Source organism: Anser brachyrhynchus (assembly GCF_964034855.1).
Source record: "Anser brachyrhynchus genome assembly, chromosome: W".
In the NCBI taxonomy this organism is placed as follows: Eukaryota; Metazoa; Chordata; class Aves; order Anseriformes; family Anatidae; genus Anser; species Anser brachyrhynchus.
Genome location: NC_137704.1, coordinates 18,330,716 through 18,354,257, shown reverse-complemented (window position 1 = coordinate 18,354,257; position 23,542 = coordinate 18,330,716). Strand labels below are relative to the sequence as shown.

General features: G+C 43.4%; 1 protein-coding gene and 2 long non-coding RNA genes across 16 annotated transcripts in view; 1 reads left to right on the top strand and 2 right to left on the bottom strand.

The window, feature by feature from the left end:
- The window catches only part of LOC308184728 (transcription factor RFX3-like), a 248,621-nt gene that overhangs the window by 11,103 nt on the left and 213,976 nt on the right, over positions 1-23,542 (top strand). The gene's annotated exons all lie outside the window — the stretch shown is intronic.
- Positions 8,907-15,239, bottom strand: LOC308184870. Its single transcript, XR_013942978.1, has 2 exons — positions 11,010-15,239; positions 8,907-10,173 (listed from the first exon to the last, which is right to left on the bottom strand). It is a non-coding gene; the product is annotated as an uncharacterized lncRNA (long non-coding RNA).
- On the bottom strand, positions 16,767-23,166 carry LOC308184916. Its single transcript, XR_013943035.1, has 2 exons — positions 22,156-23,166; positions 16,767-17,164 (listed from the first exon to the last, which is right to left on the bottom strand). It is a non-coding gene; the product is annotated as an uncharacterized lncRNA (long non-coding RNA).

The following is a 23,542-nucleotide window of genomic DNA, read 5'->3' as shown; positions in this document are numbered from 1 at the left end:
TCCCTTTGTTCTCTTCTCGCCTAAACCCAGGCCTCAATGTTAACCCTTCACACCCCTTAGTGGCACGAATTGCTGGACTATTCCTTACAATTCCTCCCCTTTTTTTTTTTAATATCATCAATTCGTGTCTCTTCTTCAACTTTTGTTAGTAGCAGTTGGATTTCATCAGTCAGTTCTCGGGGTGTCCATTTCTTAAGCATCATTATCGACACATCACCTTTTCTCTCCCAAAGTCATCACAAATTGGGTGCTATTTATTATCCGCCGTATCAACAACGTAAAGCAAGGTATCATACAAGGTATAAACAATAATGTCATTACACCACACAAAAATAGCATCCTTTTAACCCATGGTCCACCGGGCAACCATGAAAAGAAATCCCAATCCATACCCTTCCAAGTTTGTACTGGGACGTGGGCTAGCTTTTTAATTTCTTTTGTTATCTGCTTAACCACTTTTCCATTATCATCAATTTGTAAACAACAATTAGAATCGTTCAGTTTTCCACACACTCCCCCTTCTTCTGCTAGTAAATAGTCTAAGACCATTCTACGTTGAAAGATAGCATTCCTCATCTGAGTGGATTGATCAGCCAGAAGATCCAAGGTTGTCGCTGTTTGATTGGTTACAACTTCGAGGATAGCTTGCGACCTAATTATTCGGTTCAAATTATAAATAGGTTCTCGGGCTCCTGATACCAACTCATTCGGGTTCCAGGTAGCTGGCCCATAATGCTGTATGATTCTTTCAGGAGGCCATTCATCCTTTCCCCATTTTTGGGCACTATCCCCGGTTAAGGAAGATCGTTTTACTCTGTTCAGGTCATCATATAGTCTTATTCCTAAATGATTTCCTTGTGTTTGTGACAATAAAAAGAACAAGGGTCTTATGTACCCCACATAGCATATTCCCGACCAGTTTCCGGGTAGCCTCTTGTAAGCATGTTTGCCACACACCCAATAATGTCCCTTTAGGGCCCACGTCCCGTTTGGAAAATGACCATCCCATCCATCTTTACCCTTTGGGGCGTGATAATACAGAGTGTCCTTGTTACCGAGTGGTCCTGTTACAATGTCTGCCCCTTTGTACTCGTATATGCACGCTTCCAAGCTCCCACGTTGGGTTTCCACTTACAGTCACAATTCAGTTCTCTTTGGCGACCTGTCATATTATAAGCCTTTTTCGCCGTCCAATCTTGAGAGTGTGGGAAGCGCCTTCAATCATGGGGTTGGGCCCGCTTTCAGAGCTTGTGTTACCATTCAGCCCTTCAGGGTGATCCAGCTCCTGGAAAAACTAATCACAATTTTATTATGGGTTTAAAAGGTTCTCATGTTATTTTTCTCAGGACAAACTGATCTTGGTGTGGGAGAAGTCCGGTCGAGGCACTCTCACTCGGCGGTCAATACCCATAGGGGTTGCCTCCCTCGGTAGACCATACACGCTGCAGTGGAGGGTCCTACCCCGGTCTTGCCTTCTCCCTTTCCTCCCTTCAGCCTTGTCCTCTTTATCCAGTGCCCTTAATTCATGCAGAACCTCATTGCTGGGATATCAGTTCCTCTTTAGTCTCAGTTTCAGTTCCCCAGGAGTGGACTCAACCCTCCAGGCTTTGGTAGTTATTGGTCCTTTTATTCTGGATGCGTGGGTCCAACCCCTTTCTGCTGTTCTCACAGCTGTTTCAGTAGTAAGTAAAACAAGGTACGGTCCCTCCCATCGGGGGTTCAATGATTCTTCTCTCCAGGTTTTTATTAAGACCTTGTCTCCTGGTTGTATCTTATGAATAGCAAATCCTAAAGGTGGTGTCTGAGTCGTCATCCCAATTTCTCTTAGCTCCTGTAATCTCCTTCCAATGGTAATTATGTATTTCTGGATACTATGATCCTCAATTACATTGTTCCCTAGGGGCATCCCTTGAGAATAAGGCATACCATATAACATTTCATATGATGATAATCCAGTCTCACTGTGTGGTTTAGTTCTTATGTTTAAAAGTGCCAATGGTAAGCATTTCGTCCAGGGCAGCTGTGTCTCGATCATTAACTTAGTCAATTGTTGTTTTATTGTTTGATTCATCCTTTCTACTTTCCCTGAGCTCTGTGGGTGCCAGGGAGTGTGGTATTCCCACTGAATACCTAATGATTGACACAACAATTTTATTATTTTAGAAGTAAAGTGTGTGCCCTGATCAGAATCAATGTACTGGATTATCCCATACCTTGGTATTAAATGTTCCAATAAAATTTTTACCACTGTCTGTGCAGTAGCTCGTGCTACAGGATAAGCTTCTACCCATTGTGTTAAATGATCTACGATTACCAATAGATATTTCATTCTCCCTACCTTGGGCAATTCAGTGAAATCAACTTGTACTTTCTCGAAAGGCCTATAAGCTGTTTTTCTCCCTCCCATAGCTGCTTGTCGAAACACTTTCTTATTTATTTTCTGACAAGTTAAACAACCTTGTGTAATTTGTTTCGCTATTTCAAAAATTCCAATGCAACCAAATTGTTTAAGGAAATGATCGCTTAATGCCTTCATACCCCAATGTGTTTGTGCATGTAAACGTTCCAGTATTTGCCTCGCATAGGCTTTTGGCAATATCTCTCGCCCGTCAGGCAGTGTCCATTCTCCTTGTTCTAACTTAGCCCCTATTTTCTCCAATTTTGCTTGTTCTTCAGGGGTAAATTTCTTTTCTTCTCTTTCTCGCCTTTCTTCCTCTCGTATCACATTGATTTTAACAACCTGAGTCCTCAGGGCTGCTTCCTGGGCCTCCTTATCTGCTAGATTATTTCCTCTGATTCGATAATCCAATCCCTTTTGGTGTCCTCTTACATGTACCACTGCTATCTCCTTTGGTTCTCTTAATGCCCTTAAAATTTTTATTATTAACTCTTGATGTATAAGATTCCTCCCTTGAGTATTAATTAGACCTCTTTCTTCCCAAATTTTTCCAAAAGTATGGACCACCCCATATGCATATTTAGAGTCTGTATATATCGTCCCACTTTTCCCTTTTAATAGTTCCAGGGCCCTACATAGGGCATACAGCTCACAAGCCTGAGCTGACCATGATGGGCTCAAAGGTCCGGATTCCACAGGTTCTAAGTTCTTATTAATTATTGCATATCCTGATTTTCTTTTTCCTTCCACTACTCGGGAGGAGCCATCTACAAACAGTGCCTCTCCTTTCTCCAACTCAGCATCCTTTAAATCCGGCCTCACTGTTGTCTGAGTCTCAATTACCTCTAAACAGTTATGTTGTACTCCCTCCTGTGGTTCTCCGAACAAAAATTGTGCTGGGCTCTGAGCAGAGGTTACCCTCAGTTCTAAGTCAGGTGAGTCAATTAGTATTGCTTCATACTTTAGGATCCGACTATCCGTTAACCATTTTTCTGCTTTTTGCTGTAAGACACTTCTAACATTGTGTGGAGTATACACCTTTAAAGGAGCACTAAAGGTAATCTTCCTAACTTCTTCTATTAGTAATGCTGTAGCGACCAGAGCTTGAAGACAAGCAGGCCACCCTCTGCTTACTGGATCAAGCAACCTAGAGCAATACCCTACAGGTTTCTTAATCCCTGCCCAATCTTGAGTGAGAACTCCATATGCTGTTTGGTTCGATGTATTTACAAAGAGATAGAAAGGTTTTTCCAGATCTGGAAGGCTCAGTACAGGTGCCTGTATTAAAGCCCTTTTTATTTCCTCAAATTTCTGATCATCCTCTGTGAACCACTTAAGCTGGTTATTAGTTAATTTCTCATATAAGAATTTGACCTTTTCACTGTAGCCTTCAAGCCACGGTCTACAATATCCTAATAATCCCAATACTTGCCGAATTTCCTTTTTAGTTTGTGGGGGTCTTAAAGATAGAATCCCTAATACCCTGTCAGGATCTAATTTCTTTTTCCCCTTACTCAGCCAGTGCCCCAAGTATTTTACTTCCTGTTCCACAAACTGTAATTTCGATCGAGACACCTTTAATCTCCTTTCCCCTAAAAAGTTTAGCAATTTAATAGTAGCTTCTCGGGTTCCCTCTTCAGTTTCTCCTGCTATTAATAGATCATCCACATATTGCAATAATTTGACCCCCCTAGGTAACGTGAAATCTTGTAAAATTTTTTCTAAAGTTTGTCCAAATAGATTTGGTGACTCTGTAAACCCCTGTGGTAGCACAGTCCATCTTAATTGTTGTTTTCGTCCCGTTTCGGGGTCCTCCCACTCGAAGGCAAAATAATCTCTGGATCTCTCATCCAGAGGGCAGGCCCAAAATGCATCTTTCAGATCTATTACACTATACCAGGTATGTTTGGGAGATATGCGACTCAATAAAGTATAAGGATTTGCCACCACAGGGAATTTAGCGAGTGTTCGCTGATTTACAGCTCTCAGGTCTTGCACCATCCTGTATGACCCATCCGATTTTTTTACGGGGAGGATGGGTGTATTATGAGGCGACATGCACGGTTCTAAAGTTCCTTTTTCCAGAAGTCTGTCAACCACAGGTTTTAACCCCTTTCGACCCTCCATTGGTATAGGGTATTGTTTGACTCGGATTGGATGATGGGGATCCATTATTTGAATATTTATGGGGTCCATTTCTATCCTTCCAGTCTCCCCCTCCTTATACCATACTAAAGGGTTAATGACTTCTTCATCTTTTTGTGTCAAAGTGTATAATTTAATCTGCAATTCGTCCCCTTGACTCTGAATGCTCAAATTCAATCTTAAAATCAAATCTCTCCCCAGTAAATTGTACTCCGCTTCAGGGAGCAAAAGAAAATCATTAACATAAGTTTTCTTCCCAGTTTCTACTTTTACATTTTTCAAGACAGGCACTCTAAAAGGCTCTCCTTTTGCCCCTATCACTGACATATAATTGTTCCCTTCCTCTACTCCTTTTGGAAGTTTTTGAATAGTAGATTTTTCAGCTCCTGTGTCCACTAAAAACAAAACTTCCTCTTTATGGGGACCAATTAGTAGTTTTATCAAGGGCTCCGTTGATGTTGACGTCCCCAGAAGATATAGCCCCTGACACCCCTATTCTTCTTTGAATGTTTTCTCATCTTGTTCCCGCTTACGACAGTTCCTCTGAATGTGTCCCTTCTTGTTGCAATAGTAACAAGCGGGAATGGTGTATTTCTCTCGACAAGACTGCCCCCTAGGGGCTTTCTCTATTCCCTTCTCCCTCCTTTCTCCGGACAGAGTCTTATTTCTCTGACTTTCTCTTACTGCTGCTACAAAAATCTTAGCTTTTGCTTTTTGTTTTTCCTCATCTCTCCTAACATATACTTTCTGTGCTTCCCTAAGTAACTCTTCTAATCCCCTCTCTTGCCAATCTTCCAGCTTCTCTAATTTCCTCCTTATGTCCCCCCAGGATTTAGCTACAAATTGCGTTCTAAGGAGTGCAGTTCCAGCCACCGTATTCGGGTCAATTCCAGAATACATTTGTAAACTTCTCCTTAATCTCTCCAACCATTCTGTTGGAGATTCGTCTTTCCCTTGTTGTTCATTAAATGCTTTATTAATGTTTTGCCCTCGGGGAACAGCTTCCCTTATTCCCTGTATGATTAATGTTCTCAAATCCCTCATATTCTGTCTTCCTTGGGGTTGTTGATGATCCCAGTGGGGATCCACGTTTGGCCATTTTTGGTCTCCTGGGGGTCCTGCCTGATTCTGTCTCTCCCACATTCTCATTCCAGCTTGCCTAATCATTCCTTTTTCCTCGACAGTAAATAAGATCCCTAAAATGGACTGTATTTCTTCCCAGGTATAAGTATTGGGACCTAGGAATTGGTCCAGTCTTTCAGCTACTCCGAGGGGGTCATCTAATAAGGCCCCCATTTCTTTCTTGAAATTCCTTACATCTGTGGTATTTAAGGGGACTGCCACAAACCCAATGCCTCCCTGATTGCCTCCCAGGGGTACCTCTCTTAAGGGATATAGAGAAGCTCCCTCATATGTGGCAGTCCTACTTCTCGTACATGCAGCCGGGGGTCGGTCTGATTCCGGTGCTGTCGGCGGTGGAGATACCACAGCTGCCGGAGGTGGGGCCACTGCCAGAGGTGGATTGTTAGAATATAGAGGTGGTAAATTATCTAATGGCTCCCATTTATCCTCTTTTTCTTTTTCCCGTTTTTCTTCTCCTTCTTCAAACTCCTCCTCTGTTTTTAGTGTAAATACTGAGGCTGGAAAAGGACGTGAAGTCCTGATCCATAATCTTGCATAATCACTTTCCTCCTGACTAAAAGGTTCCTTTGAGTTAACATGTAGATTTAAAGCCTGGCAAACCCAGTCTTCAAAAGATCCGAAAATAGGCCAAAAGACATGTGGTCTTAAAGGCTCCTTTGGCCATTCTATCATACAATACTGAATCATTTTTACTTTGCTTTTTCCTTTTCTGGGGCCCCTATCGTTCCAATTTCTAATCATTATCCCTAATGGACTTTCTGGTGGTATGTCTGGTAATTTGCTCCCTTTTCTCTGGTCCTGGGTCTTCGATTTAATCTGACCCATCTAGGAATTTTACTGTGGCAATTCCTACAGCCCTTGGTTGCCTTAGTGAGAGTGTCTTGCAGGGGGTTTAGGACCTATCACCCGCCCACGAATCCTATAGGAATCGCTTCGGTCCTTCACCGGCCAAGTCCCTCGCGGGAGATTGGAACCGCGGTTAGAAGACCTCCACAATCGCTTCGGAACTACGTTCCGTCTCAATCACACTCTCACACACACACAGGCAACCGAATCCCACCCAACCGAACGGTATACACATTAAATACTTACGACTCCGTCGTCTTCGTTCGGATCTTCGCGCGCAGAATTACGGGCAAAATATAGTGCTGCAGCCGGCAAAAGGGAGCTCATAAAAATCTAAATCTTTGCTTGCCCTTATTCAGGTTCGAGATGGCATTAGTCCCGACCTGACTCGAACAGGAGCCACCAAATGGTGGGGGCGCCCCTCCTAGATCAAGTCAGAATTCAGGAACCAAGACCATCCCGGACGAGCCCCCAATTGTTATAAATGACTGAGTCCCAAATAGGATTACAATCAGAGTTTACAATTTATTAAACGAATAGAGGCAAGCAAACAGCGCTGGGTGCGCCGGGAGTCTCTGCTCCACCGGGACGCACACCCGTTACGTAAGGCATCTAATTTTTTATACTCCTAGGCTAATACATATTTATTACTACTTCTAAAAGAGGCAAGGTTATTATAATTGGTTTCCCGAATCCGACGTCCTTCCAGGTGCACCTGCTTATCAGTCTCTGTTACTTTCTCGGGGGCCGCTCGGACAGGGAGACAGGGAGGCTCATATTCTTCCTCCTTATCTAGTGGTCTCTTGGCCGGCTGTCAGAAGTTACTGCACATTCGTGCAAAGTCAGCAGTTTTTCTCCGAAGAAATCCCTTTGTTCTCTTCTCGCCTAAACCCAGGCCTCAATGTTAACCCTTCAAAACCCCTTAGTGGCACGAATTGCTGGACCATTTCTTACACCGGTATCCTATTATATTCTTGTAAAATTTGCTCCAAGGCTTGCCCGAACAAGTTTGGGGATTCTGTAAAACCTTGAGGCAAAACTGTCCACCTCAGCTGTTGTTTTCTATGTGTGTCTGGGTCCTCCCATTTGAAAGCAAAATAGTCCCTAGATTTCTCGTCCAGAGGGCATGCCCAAAATGCATCTTTCAGATCGATCGCACTATACCATTGATCCTCCGGATGTAGGTGGCTCAACAGGGTGTGTGGGTTTGCCACCACAGGGAACCTGGCAACAGTTTTTTTATTAATTTCCCTTAAATCATGTACTAGACTGTATTTACTGTGAGAAACACTCCATAGCCAATAACTTAGGCTCAGGCGAGGATCTCAGTGAAGTAGTAATTTATTCGCGATTGCAATGGCGGGCGCCCCACAAGCAGGAGAGCGCACCTCCTAGTTCCAAAACACAGTTTATATACTTTTTGATGACAGGACCCTCCCCTGTTTCCCCACTGGAGTGGGTAATCCAGGTTCACAATCTATCTGATGCTTCACAGACAATGCCTGGCCTTCAGTTGCCAGCCTGTTTTTGAGATGGTAATGTTTTCTCCCCTTATCTGGCTTGACTTCACATAGTGATTTTCACCTGATTGCTCTAAGGAGTCTGGTTGTCTGCATTTTAGGAGGTCACCTGCTGAGCTTTCTTATCACTGTAAGCACATCTCAATACCACGTTCCTTCCTTCTATACAATGTAACACTGCAAAAACAACATTTCTATTCCCACATTACCATCTTTCTTTTTTACTGGTAAGATAGGAGTGTTAAAAGGAGACATACAGGGCTCCAACAGCCCTTGCTGCAATAATCTTTGGATCTCAGGTTTCAGCCCTCTCCTTCCTTCTTCTGAAAGAGGGTATTGTTTTATCCTAATCGGTATTTCTGTTTTTTTTACAGTTACTTTGAAAGGTCTTATATTCAATTTCCCTACGCTTTTTGAGGTATACCAGATGTTATAAATGACTGAGTCCCAAATAGGATTACAATCAGAGTTTACAATTTATTAAACGAATAGAGGCAAGCAAACAGCGCTGGGTGCGCCGGGAGTCTCTGCTCCACCGGGACGCACACCTGTTACGTAAGGCAGTTGGTTTTTATGCTCCTAGGCTAATACATATTCATTACTACTTCTAGAAGAGGCAGGGTTATTATAATTGGTTTCCCGAATCCGAAGTCCTCCCAGGTGCGCCTGCTTATCAGTCTCTGTTAGTTTCTCGGGGGCCGCTCGGACAGGGAGGCTCATATTCTTCCTCCTTATCTAGTGGTCTCTTGGCCGGCTGTCAGAAGTTACTGCACATTCGTGCAAAGTCAGCAGTTTTTCTCCGAAGAAATCCCTTTGTTCTCTTCTCGCCTAAACCCAGGCCTCAATGTTAACCCTTCAAAACCCCTTAGTGGCACGAATTGCTGGACCATTTCTTACAATTCCTCCCTTTTTTTTTTTTTTAATCATCAATTCGTGTCTCTCCTTCAACCTTTGTCAGTAACAATTGGATTTCATCAGTCAGTTCTCGGGGTGTCCACTTCTTAAGCATCATTATCGACACGTCACCTTTTCTCTCCACTGAAGTCATCACAAATTGGGTGCTATTTATTACTCGCCGTATCAACAACGTAAAGCAAGGTATCATACAAGGTATAAACAATAATGTCACTATACCACATAAAAATAAAAACAGCATCCTTTTAACCCATGGTTCACCAGGCAACCATGAAAAGAAATCCCAATCCATACCCTTCCAAGTTTGTACTGGGACGTGGGCTAGCTTTTTAATTTCCTTTGTTATCTGCTTAACCACTTTTCCATTATCATCAATTTGTAAACAACAATTAGAATCGTTCAGTTTTCCACACACTCCCCCTTCTTCTGCTAGTAAATAGTCTAAGACCATTCTATGTTGAAAGATAGCATTCCTCATCTGAGTGGATTGGTCATCCAGAAGATCCAAGGTCGTCACTGTTTGATTGGTTACAACTTCGAGGATAGCTTGCGACCTAATTATTCGGTTCAAATTATAAATAGGTTCTCGGGCTCCTGATACCAACTCATTCGGGTTCCAGGTAGCTGGCCCATAATGCTGTATGATTCTTTCAGGAGGCCATTCATCCTTTCCCCATTTTTGGGCACTATCCCCGGCTAAGGAAGTATCAATAGATCGTTTTACTCTGTTCAGGTCATCATATAATCTTATTCCTAAATGATTTCCTTGTGTTTGTGACAATAAAAAGAACAAGGGTCTTATGTACCCCACATAGCATATTCCCGACCAGTTTCCGGGTAGCCTCTTGTAAGCATGTTTGCCACACACCCAATAATGTCCCTTTAGGGCCCACGTCCCGTTTGGAAAATGACCATCCCATCCATCTTTACCCTTTGGGGCGTGATAATACACAGTGTCCTTGTTACCGAGTGGTCCTGTTACAATGTCTGCCCCGTTTGTACTCGTATATGCACGCTTCCAAGCTCCCACGTTGGGTTTCCACTTACAGTCACAATTCAGTTCTCTTTGGCGACCTGTCATATTATAAGCCTTTTTCGCCGTCCAATCTTGAGAGTGTGGGAAGCGCCTTCAATCATGGGGTTGGGCCCGCTTTCAGAGCTTGTGTTACCATTCAACCCTTCAGGGTGATCCAGCTCCTGGAAAAACTAATCACAATTTTATTATGGGTTTAAAAGGTTCTCATGTTATTTTTCTCAGGACAAACTGATCTTGGTGTGGGAGAAGTCCGGTCGAGGCACCCTCACTCGGCGGTCAATACCCATAGGGGTTGCCTCCCTCGGTAGACCATACACGCCGCAGTGGAGGGTCCTACCCCGGTCTTGCCTTCTCCCTTTCCTCCCTTCAGCCTTGTCCTCTTTATCCAGTGCCCTTAATTCATGCAGAACCTCATTGCTGGGATATCAGTTCCTCTTTAGTCTCAGTTTCAGTTCCCCAGGAGTGGACTCAACCCTCCAGGCTTCGGTAGTTATTGGTCCTTTTATTCTGGATGCGTGGGTCCAACCCCTTTCTGCTGTTCTCACAGCTGTTTCAGTAGTAAGTAAAACAAGGTACAGTCCCTCCCATCGGGGGTTCAATGATTCTTCTCTCCAGGTTTTTATTAAGACCTTGTCTCCTGGTTGTATTTTATGAATAGCAAATCCTAAAGGTGGTGTCTGAGTCATCATCCCAATTTCTCTTATCTCCTGTAATCTCCTTCCAATGGTAATTATGTATTTCTGGATACTATGATCCTCAACTACATTGTTCCCTAGGGGCATCCCTTGAGAATAAGGCATACCATATAACATTTCATATGATGATAATCCAGTCTCACTGTGTGGTTTAGTTCTTATGTTTAAAAGTGCCAATGGTAAGCATTTCGTCCAGGGCAGCTGTGTCTCGATCATTAACTTAGCCAATTGTTGTTTTATTGTTTGATTCATCCTTTCTACTTTCCCTAAGCTTTGTGGGTGCCACGGAGTGTGGTATTCCCACTGAATACCTTTCAAGGGGTACATCCTTCAAATCTTTGTGGCTGGCGTATGTTCGATTATTTCCACACAATTGTGTTCCAACGGTCCTTCTTCTGGAACGGTTCCTAGAAATACTGCTGGATATAACAGGTTAGTCGTTTTCAAGGTTATGTCATCTTGTTCAGTTAGTATTGCCTGATATTTCACCATCCGGCTGGGTGATAACCAGTGCCCCCCCCCCCCTTTGTTCCAAAACGGTTGTTACCATATGTGGTCCAAAAACTTCAATACGTTTTCCCATTTGAAGGCAAATAATTTTCTACTATCTTTATCAAGAGGTATGCAAAAGAAGGCATCCTTTAAATCTATCACGGTAAACCATTTATATTTCTCTTTCACAGATGTTAACAATGTTTAAGGATTAGCTACTACTGGGTGAATATCCTTTGTTATTTCATTTTTTGCTCTAAGATCTTGTACAGATCTATACTCGCCATTCGGCTTCTTTACTGGAAAAATTGGAGTATTGTATTCCGATTTACATTCTTCCAGAATCTGATATTTGAGAAATTTGTCAATAATTTTCACCATTCCCGTGCCTAGCTTCTATCTTAAGTGGATATTGTTTGATTCAAACAGGTTTGGCTCCTTCCTTTAATTCCACCTTTACCAGTTGTGCCAGTTTCGACTTCCCTGGTACATCTGTTTCCCGTACTGTTGCTATAACTGCATTTTCTACTTCTCTTGGAATATTAACAAAGGGTTTATCTTTGATCATTAGGATTTGGCCTACTTTGGACTCAGGTACCTTCATTATTAATTCTCCATCCTCAAAGGTTATTGATGCAATTAATTTGGCTAATAGATCCCGTCCCAAGAGTGGCATCGGGCATTCTGGTACATACTAAAATTCATGGGTTAGTTCCTTACCCCCAAAACGCAAATCAAGGGGTTGTAAGAATGACCATTCCTCCTCTTTCCCTGTGGCTCCAATTATTGTAGTTGTCTTAGTTCCTAATCGTCCTTTTAAACTATTTAACTGAATATGTTGCTCCTATTACATTTACAGCCTAATTAACACAGAGAAAGAAGCTCCCATAACCAACAAAAAATTCAAGCCTCTGTCTTCGTTTCCTAGCTTTATTTCAACTAGTGGACCTGCTAGGGTAGATGCCCCAGGTCCCCATCATTCCTGACTGTTGTAAGTTTGTCCTGCAGCCTAAGACAATTTCTTTCTGATATCAGGGGCTGATTGCCCTGGAAAGAGGCTAGCCAGTTGCCTCTCTCTCTTTTTTTTTTTTTTTTTTTAAGCCAGGTCCATTTTTTTTTTTTCATTGCATTTCAAAGTTGGTCCAGAAATTCAAAAATTCCATAAATTCCATAGGGGTTTCTTTTGGACCTTGTTGGAACAGATTCTCAATTCCCAATAGCCAATTTAACCAGATTTTAGTATTTACATAATTTCCGGGGTGATTAGGGTCTCAGTGAGGGGGTCGGTCAGGGGAATGCAATCGTTGAAAGTTCCCTGAGCGGTCCCATTGGCAATCTGAGCTCACACAGGAACTCAGGTTGTTTCAAGAGTTAGCTGCTTTTCTGTTTCCACGACAACTCTCTCGGACCCATCACGGTCCCCCTGCCCCAGAGGGCTCACACCCGCGATTTAGAGATCTCAGCCTCGGGTTGAGACGGAACTATTAACATTCCTACATCCTCTTTCCCTGCTCATTCAACTTCAAACAGCTCTGTTAAATACTACATGCCACACAACCTTTAACACCTTCAACAACCCTTTTAACACTTCCTTTATCTTTCTCCAGCCCGTACTTTTCTAATGCCAACACCAAAGGCTCAGTCAGGGGCCAACTTAATTCCAAACCTTTTCCCTCCAACATGCTGAAACAACATATCACTATACAACATTTCATCCTATTTTCCTTCTCTCCTCAAAAACATTAATTGCAAGACACTGTTATAGTCGATTGATCCATAAAGTGGCCATTTAGTTTATATAGTGGCCACCATTGATTGCAATACTTAGTGAAAGTCCTCTTGCTTTCTGTGCCCCCATTTCTAACAATATCCTTCCAATGTGCCAATATGCACCCAAGGAGGCTTTTTCTTTTTTAGGACGTCTTTTTTTTTTGGATTTTCCCCTTTTCCTTGATTTCCCATTCCCTTTTATTTATTTATATTAGTTACTGTCCCTTGTTTCAATTTCCACGCAAACCTTTTTATTGCAGGTTTTTACTATCTTTTCCTAATCTTCTTCCCAAATGTCCCAATTCTCTGGGATTAAACTCTTCTTTCCACATACAAACTTTACTATTTCAGATTATTAATGAGCCCCATTCCAATCATAAATCCGCAGGACTTCGGAAAAACACCTGAAGCACTCAGCCTTCTGTCTTCTAGACAAACAATAACACCTTTTCCACAAAATTTACATTTCAATAAGACCGAATTTCAAGCCAAATGCTAATTTTTCTCATGCACTTTGTTAGTAAGCCTACACAAAACAAGGAATCACTCCTGTGTATCCGTCAAGATGGGGGTTTAAAAAGGTACTGAGGCCTAAATAAATTCGCTCTCCCCCTTCTTACCAAATTCCCAGGGCTCAGGCCCGAACCACCAAAGAAGTGACTCTCCGTTCTACCACTTTGATAATCAGTCAGCCCCGCTCCCCCGATACTTGGGAAACTGACCGAACACCACCGCGAATATACCCAAACTTCTAAACTGTTACTTAGATAATGCTCCCACCTTCCTCCTTGACACAGTCAAAACATTTAAGAACAAAACAGGATTACAAGATGCACCACCGGGGGTGGATTGTTAGGATATAGAGGTGGTAGGTTATCCAATGACTCCCATTCATCATCTTTTTCTTTTTCCTTTTTTTTTTATTTTTTATTTTTTTGTTCTCTTCTTCGTCAAACTTCTCGTCTGCTTTTAGTGTAAATATTGAGGCTGGAAAAGGACGTGAGATCCTGATCCATAATCCTGCATAATCACTTTCCTCCTGGCTAAAAGGTTCCTTTGAATTAACATGTATATTTAAGGCCTGGCAAACCCAGTCTTCAAAGGATCCGAAAACGGGCCAAAAGACATGTGGTCTTAAAGGCTCCTTCGGCCATTCTGTCATACAATACTGAACCATTTTTAATTTACTTTTTTCCTTTTCTGGGGCCCCTATCGTTCCAATTTCTAATCATTATCCCTAATGGACTTTCTGGTGGTATGTCTGGTAATTTGCTCCCTTTTCTCTGGTCCCGGGTCTTCAATTTTGTCTGACCCATCTAGGAATTTTACTGTGGCAATTCCTACAGCCCTTGGTTGCCTTAGTGAGAGTGTCTTGCAGGGGGTTTAGGACCTATCACCCACCCACGAATCCTATAGGAATCGCTTTGGTCCTTCACCGGCCAAGTCCCTCGCGGGAGATTGGAACCGCGGTTAGAAGACCTCCACAATCGCTTCGGAACTACGTTCCGTCTCAGTCACACTCTCACACACACAGGCAACCGAAACCCACCCAACCGAACGGTATACGCCTTAAATACTTACGACTCCGTCGTCTTCGTTCGGATCTTCGCGCGCAGAATTACGGGCAAAATATAGTGCTGCAGCCGGCAAAAGGGAGCTCATAAAAAAATCTAAATCTTTGCTTGCCCTTATTCAGGTTCAGGATGGCATTAGCCCTGACCTGACTCGAACAGGAGCCACCAAATGGTGGGGGCGCCCCTCCTAGATCAAGTCAGAATTCAGGAACCAAGACCATCCCGGACGAGCCCCCAATTGTTATAAATGACTGAGTCCCAAATAGGATTACAATCAGAGTTTACAATTTATTAAACGAATAGAGGCAAGCAAACAGCGCTGGGTGCGCCGGGAGTCTCTGCTCCACCGGGACGCACACCTGTTACGTAAGGCAGTTGGTTTTTATGCTCCTAGGCTAATACATATTCATTACTACTTCTAGAAGAGGCAGGGTTATTATAATTGGTTTCCCGAATCCGAAGTCCTCCCAGGTGCGCCTGCTTATCAGTCTCTGTTAGTTTCTCGGGGGCCGCTCGGACAGGGAGGCTCATATTCTTCCTCCTTATCTAGTGGTCTCTTGGCCGGCTGTCAGAAGTTACTGCACATTCGTGCAAAGTCAGCAGTTTTTCTCCGAAGAAATCCCTTTGTTCTCTTCTCGCCTAAACCCAGGCCTCAATGTTAACCCTTCAAAACCCCTTAGTGGCACGAATTGCTGGACCATTTCTTACACCAGACTTCAGGATTAATATTCGCTTCGTCTTCTACTCGAAGCGGGCACAACTTAATTTCTAACCTTTTACCTATCACTTCTAACCCTATTCCTAACTCTATTATTAAATCCCTATCTAACAGATTATATTCGGCCTCCGGTACTAGGAGCAAAGATCCCTTACCCTCTTTAGAATCAGATTCAATGGTTACTTCCTTTATAACAGGGACCCCAAAGGGCTCCCCCTTTGCTCCGATCACCTGCACTTTTTCTGTAGAGGCCCTACATCCAGTGGGTAAGGTTTGAACTGTTGATCTTTCAGCCCTTGTATCTACGAGGAATTCCACCTCCTCACGCTGGGGACCCACTTTTAGTTTTATCAAGGGCTCATTTTTATTTCGGATCCCCAGCAGATAGAGCCCCTGACACCCCTATTCAGTTTTGAACATCTTCTCATCTTCCTTCTTCTGTCTGCACTCTCTTTTCATGTGACCCTTTGTGTTGCAATAGAAACAGGTCACATTTCTTTGTCCCTGGCCACTCTTTTTCTCCTTTCTGAATTTCCCATGCATGAGGCCAAACCTCCGATTCAACCCAACTCCTCTCTGTCCCTCCCGTACCGCTGCCACCATCATACGCACTTGCTTCCGTTCCTTTTCATTTTCTCTACGAACATACACCTTCTGTGCTTCCCTCAGGAGTTCATCTAACCCTCTGTCCTGCCAACCTTCTATCTTCTCTATTTTTTTTCTAATATCTATCCATGATTTTGCTACAAACTGAGCTTTGAGTAATGCCTCCCCGACCGGGGTTCCAGGATCCAGACCACTATATAACTGCAAGTTCTTTCGCAGTCTTTCTAACCATTCTGTTGGGGTTTCATCCTTTTTTTGTTGTTCATTGAAAGCTTTATGTTCTGTCCCCTAGGGACAGATTCTCGTATTCCCTGAATTATGATTGTTCTTAAGTCTTGCATATGCCCTTGGTGTATAGGGTCTTGGTTGTTCCAATTGGGCTGCTGCATTGGCCACTTTACGTCTGCAGCTGGCCCCTGCTGGTGCTGCTGATCCCAAATTCGCATACCAGCACGCCTAATCATTCCTCTTTCCTCTAATGTAAAGAGAATTCCCAGGATGGACTGTAATTCCTCCCAGGTATATATATTGGGACCCAGGAATTGATCTACTCGATCTGCTACCCCCAGTGGGTCCTCCAACAGGCTTCCCATTTCTTTTTTAAAATCTCTAACATCCCCTGAGTTAAGGGGGACTGCTACATATCCCATCCCCGGCTGGGGTCCTCCCATTGCTATTTCTCGCAACGGATACAATCCTCCTCCTAGATCAATCTTTTGATTTCTTGCCCTACTTCTAGTTATTGGCCCTTGTATCTCATGATCTGACTCTGATTCCTCTGATTAGTCTGATATTATTGGCTCGCAAAGTCCGTTAGGGACAGGGGCCGTTGGTGCAGGCGGTGGTACATAGAGTGGGGGTGGTGGTGGGATTTCTAAATCTCTCTGTTATAAGTGAGACCATACAAATTTCTTGGTCTATCAGAAATATTTTATTAATTAAGTAAGCAGGCACAAGCAAAACAGCGCTGGGCGGCTGGGGAGTCTCCGCTCCACCACAGCACGCAACTTTCCCTTTTCAGTGTCGCCGTTTTATAGCATCCAAGTTTCGGTTTGTCAGGACTTGTTGGACCTTCTGAAGCTGCGCAGTTCGTTGTTGGGGGTCGTTGTTTTTCTTTCAATGATCATGCGTTGTGCTCGTGTTCAAGGGGGAGGGTAGTGAAGCGGGAAACAGTATTTCACAGAGTCTTTGTTTTACCAAGGATGTTTATCCAACACCCCCTCCCCACTATCTACTTGCTTAGTCTTCCCCCTTAACAAGGTCGTAAATTGCAAAACCTTATCTTCTCAGCAGATCCTCTGAATTCCTTTTAAAGACAATGAACAAACACCCGCTAATTTATCACAATCCCTCCTTTTTCTTTTTCTAACATATTTTGTTCATTGATGAATTTTTGAAGCACTTGTTTGCTCAATATTAAAGTTTCTGCGTCATCCTCCTCCTGTTCAAGAGATTCATATTTCGCACGCACAAGCATAAGGTGAGCTGCCTCTAATCGGTTTTTTTTACAATCGCGATTATTCGATTGAATATACATGGTACAAAAGTTAGTGTTAATATGAGCAGCAACAAAGGTCCTGCTATAGTTGATAGCAGTGTAGTGAGCCAAAGTGAGTAATTAAACCAGGATTCATACCAATTCTGGTGGGCTTCATTTTCTATTTTTCGTTTTTCTAGCCCTTCTCTCAATTTAGTCATTGTATCCCTTACTACTCCAGTATGATCTGCATATACGCAACACTCCTCTCGTAGGGCTGCACACAATCCTCCTTGTTGTAGAAAAATCAGATCTAATCCCCTACGATTTTGTCATACAGATTTCTCTAAAGCTGATATAGATTGCTCGATACGGGCCAAATCCTCATCTACAGCAATGCGTAGAGAGGTAAATTCTTGGCTTTGTTTTACCAGAGAGGTAATTTCAGTTCCGGCTCCTGCAGCCCCCAGAATCATCAGAGTGGCTAAAGTGACAGCCGTAATAGGCTCTCTCTTCCTTAAGTGTTTTTTTTTGCCATAGCATGTTGGATGTACATATACTCCTCAGAATGGTAAAGAATCCTAGGTATAATTACTACCTGTACACAAAAATCATGAGACGAGTTGAACAATTTCAAAGATAAGCATGGAGTTACCCCCAGAGACGAACATACCCATCTGGTGTTATCTGCTGGTATTAACCATTTTTCTTTGTCTAATTGTGTAACATTTTCTGTAATATTGCATAGATGGAACTTCTCACTAGGGACCGTGCCTACACACCTGCCATTCCCAGTTACTTCCGTTAATGTTATTCCTACATCCCTTCCCCAATGGCATTGTGGGGGATCGGTTTCGTTTGAACGGGTGGTTTCTCCCAGATCCCCAATGGCGTCGTAATATGAGGGCCTTATATCAAGACATAACCAGCAAGGTCTAGGCACGTCTGGATTTGGTTGATTCAACAACTGATAACTAGCATTCATGATTCTCCATATGTTATTCCCGGTCACCCCTTCATTTCTAATCCCATACTCCGGGTTTACTGATTTATTAGCAACCTCCAGTGGTTTAGGGCTATTAGGAGTTAGCATTCTAAAAGCTTGTGTAGGCTGAATCCTCAAAACACTCCCCGACAGTTCCTGATTTGGTCCCACCCGTTGGGGACTCTTAGTCTCTTCCTTCTTTATATAGATGATGCCTTCCCTATCAGTCCCCCAGCAGTAGTTATCTGCTGAACAACATGGTGATCTTCCCATCTAATCAGGCTCCATTTAAAAGGTTTGTGAGGGTGCGCAGACCCAGGAACAGTGTAAACAATCGTACCCATTACTATGTATCGCAAAAAAAAATGGCTAGGGCCCATTTTCCAGAGTTCTTTACCTGGCCACGTAATTCCCCACCGTTTCACTCTCTGCCTCGCTTGTCAGTTCGGTTGCAGCGAACTACAAGGTGCAAGTTCTTCTTGGCAGCAGCAGTGTTCTTCAGGGGAGTTTCTCAGGTAACCGCGACCTTTTTCTGATCAAACAGGGTCCCCTTTCCTCCTTTTTTTTTTTTACGATACATAGACAGTTAGACCATACTTATCGAGTTCGTTTCAACGTGAGCTTTAAGTCATCAGGGCCTTCCACCGCTTCCCATTTGCTTTTCTGGATCGATCCTTTCACGCGACTGGCATGCGTTCACCCCTTCTCAGCCGTCCGGATAGCCGTCTCTGTGATAAGTAAAACAACATAGGGGCCTCCCCACCGTGGTGTTAAAGACGTTTCTTTCCATGTCTTAATTAGAACCCTATCTCCAGGTTGTATCCTATGGATTGCTATATCTAGCCACCAAGCCTTTCGCTTGCAACTCCCTCCGTTGGTTCATAAGCTGTATTAAATAAGGTTTTAATTGGATATCCTGTACCTGGGGGTGATCAGATGGCATCTCTAAATCATAAGGCATACCATACAGCCTTTCAAAAGGTGAGATTCCGACATCGGCTCGGGGCTATGTCCAGATATTCAATAGTGCAAGCGGTAAACATTTCACCCAGGAGGTTTTAGTCTCTATCATAAGCTTTGTTAGTTGCTTTTAATTTCACCATTCATTCGTTCTACCTTTCCCGAACTCTGAGGATGCCAGGGAGTGTGATATTCCCATTTAATTCCCAGAGCCTTCATCGTGTCTCGGGATACCTTTGACACAAAGTGTGGGCCTCGATCAGAGTCAATTGCTTCTATTACCCCGTATCTGGGTATGATGCTTTCTAATAATATCTTTACCACGGTTTGAGCTGTGGCCCTTGCCGTAGGGAATGCTTCAACAAAGTTTGTGAGGTGGTCTACAATAACTAATAAGTATCTATATCGCCCCGTTTTTGGAAGTTCAGTAAAATCTAATTGAATCTTTGCAAAAGGTCGATGTGCCAATTCTCGTCCTCCTCCCGGGACCCTTTTTCTCATGTGTTGAGCATTTACCCTCCGACAAGTTATGCAATCATTTACGATCCTCTTTGCTATATTATAAATCCCTATACACATATAATATGTGGCAAATTGATCCACCAACGCCTGAGTACCCCAGTGCGTCTGTTCATGAAATCTCCGTAGCACCCTCATAGCTACTGATTTTGGTAACACTTCCCGTCCATCAGGCAGTACCCATTTCCCTTTATCGGTTTTTTTTTTTTTTGAACCCCCATTTGTGTCATCTTGTCTTCTTCTGTATTAGTGAAACAGAGTAAGGGGAGGGGAATGGGTCCATTCGACCACAGGGAGTTAGTCGGCCCGCACTTGTAGCAGTTTTTATAAGGCGGGCTTTCTTCCTCTGAACAATTGCATTCAATCCCATCAACTCCCCATTCACTCCAGCAATCATAACATGGAAATTCCTTTAAGCCTTTCCCACAGTATTAAGTATTATATTAAGCATTATTATATATTATTATATTATTAATTATTATATTAATTATTATATATTAAGTATAAGTATTAAGTATTTCCCACAGTCTGGGCAATCTTCCCTCGTTCTTCTAATTCTTATACTCATTAATGCCGCCCTTTTTGCCTCCTGATCTGCTAGATTATTACCCCTAACCTGAGGGGTGAGGCCTTTTTGATGCCCTTTTATATGTACTACGGCAATTTCTTTGGGCTCTCTGATAGCTTGTAAAACCTGGGTAATCAATTCCTGATGTATTAAACCCTTTCCTTGTGAATTGATGAGCCCCCTTTCTTTCCATATTTTACCAAATGTATGTACTACCCCATAAGCATATTTTGAATCTGTATATATTGTACCGCTTTTATTTTTCAACAATTTTAGGGCCTGCAATATGGCATATAGCTCGCAAGCTTGGGCAGACCAGCTAGGGCTCAAAGGTCCAGATTCCACTATCTCAAATGTTTTCTCGTTTACTAACGCGTATCCTGATTTTTGCTTTCCCTCGACTACTCTCGAGGAACCATCCACATATATCTGTTCACCGATGGGTAATTCCACCTCCTCTAGATCAGGTCTCAATTTCGTTTGCTCTTCTATATTTCGGAGGCAATCATGTCCTAAGGACTCATTTGGTTCCCCATAAAGAAATTGAGCAGGGTTCTGTAGGGAGGTTGTTCCTAAGGTTAATTTTGGAGAGGAAATCAAAATTCCTTCATATTTTAATAATCTGGCGTCAGTGATCCATTTCTCTGCCTTCTGTTGCAGTACCCCGCATATATTGTGTAGAGATATTACTTTCATTTCCCCCCCAAAAGTGATCTTCTGTGCTTCTTCCGCTAACAAGGCAGCAGCTACCACTACCTGCAAACAGTTTGGCCAACCCCGGCTAACCGGATCCAATAATTTAGACAAATAGGCCACAGGTTTTTTTTTTTTTTTTTTTTACTCCCTGCCCATTCTTGGGCCAGCACTCCATATGCTGTGCCTTCTGCGCTGTTCACAAAAAAAAACCACAAAACAGCCTCCTTAAATCTGGTAAGCTTAACACTGGGGGGGGCGTACTAGTTCCTCCTTTAACTTGTTCAGTCGTTCCTCATCTTCTTTTGTCCATTTGAGTAATCCATCCTTATTCAGCTTGTTATATAAAAATTTAACCTTTCCACTATAATCTTCTTATCCATTGTCTACAGTATCCGGTCAACCCTAACAGTTGCCGTACCTGCTTTTTAGTTCGCGGGGATGCTAAAGCCAATATTCCACTGATTCTGCCTGGGTCTAACTTCTTAGTCCCCTTACTTAACTGGTGACCCAGGTACTTTATCTCTTGCTCCACAATTTGTAATTTTGCCCCTCCTTTTTCTTTTAAAGGGTACAGAGGGTACAGATTAACTCGATTCTCTGAGCCAATCCAAAGGCTCGCATATTCGCTCTCCTCTAAACAAAAAGGTTCCTTTGCACTTACATAAATGTTTAAGGCTTGGCAAACCCAGTCTTCAAACGACCCGAATATGGGCCAATAATTTGCCTACCTCCCCAAACTTCAACACAATAATGAATCATTTTTACTTTATCCTTTCCCCGCCTAAAAGGGGAATCACTCCAATTCTTAATCATTAACCCCAGTGGACTATCTGGGGGAATAGGGGGCAACCTAGTACTAGGCATTACCCCACCCATGGGACCAGAAGGCTTACTCTTCTTCTGTCCCATCTTCCGGAGTGCCTTCACACACACACACAGCCGCTTCCCCCTGGTCGTGGCCCAGTCCCTCGCGGGATGTGGGAACCGCACTACTGAGGGGTCCGCACTCACTTCGTCCGCAATTGGACGTCTCACACAGACGCACTCCGGGATCACCAACCCCAACCGAACGGATCACCGGCCTATACTTACCCACCCCGTGGGTCTTCGTTCGGTCTTCGTGCACAAAGATTGCTTGGGGTTACCGGTTTTATTTGCTTGTGCCTAATTTTGGGTTCGTCGGTGAAGGGCTCGAGCGGGATTTCCCGTTCCCGGGGCCTCCAGAATCGGCGGGGCGCCTCCCCTAGAGGGATTCCCAGTCAATCCGCCTTCATCCGAGTCACGGCACCAAATTTGTTATAAGTGAGACCATACAAATTTCTTGGTCTATCAGAAATATTTTATTAATTAAGTAAGCAGGCACAAGCAAAACAGCGCTGGGCGGCTGGGGAGTCTCCGCTCCACCACAGCACGCAACTTTCCCTTTTCAGTGTCGCCGTTTTATAGCATCCAAGTTTCGGTTTGTCAGGACTTGTTGGACCTTCTGAAGCTGCGCAGTTCGTTGTTGGGGGTCGTTGTTTTTCTTTCAATGATCATGCGTTGTGCTCGTGTTCAAGGGGGAGGGTAGTGAAGCGGGAAACAGTATTTCACAGAGTCTTTGTTTTACCAAGGATGTTTATCCAACACCCCCTCCCCACTATCTACTTGCTTAGTCTTCCCCCTTAACAAGGTCGTAAATTGCAAAACCTTATCTTCTCAGCAGATCCTCTGAATTCCTTTTAAAGACAATGAACAAACACCCGCTAATTTATCACAGCAGGACAGGGAGCACATACAGAAAGTTATGTGCTATATTACTCAATTTGGAAAATAGGCACAGCAGACCTGAGATCAAAAAAATCAACATTGTGACTAGCAACTATTAATCAGATCTAATACTTATACCAGTTGTGGTTTAACACACTCTGGTCAGATCTGTCGTTATCTCAACACTTCACGCCCCACACTGGGCGCCAAAAAGGACTGTTGTGGTTTAACCCGGCCAGCAGCTAAGCACCACACAGCCGTTCGCTCACCCTCCCCCACTCCAACCTCTCTGGGATGGGGGAGGGAATCAGAAGAAAATAAAAGCCTGTGGGTTGAGCTAAAGACAGTTTATTAAGACAGAAATAATAACAGTAATGATAATAATGCTACTACTAATAATGTGTAAGAAAACAAGTGATGCACAATGCAATTGCTCACCACCCGCTGACCGATGCCCAGCCTATCCCCGAGCAGCCGGCCCCCCCACCCCAGCTAGCCACCCCTATATATTGTTTAGCATGACGTCAGATGGTATGGAATACCCCTTTGGCCAGTTTGGGTCAGCTGTCCTGGGTCTGTCCCCTCCCAGCTCCTGCTGCACCCCCAGCCTGCCTGCTGGCAGGACAGAGCGAGAAGCTGAAAAGTCCTTGGCTTGGTGTAAGCACTGCTCTGCAACAATTAAAACATCAGCACGTTATCAGCACTCTTCTCATCCTAATCCAAAACATAGCAC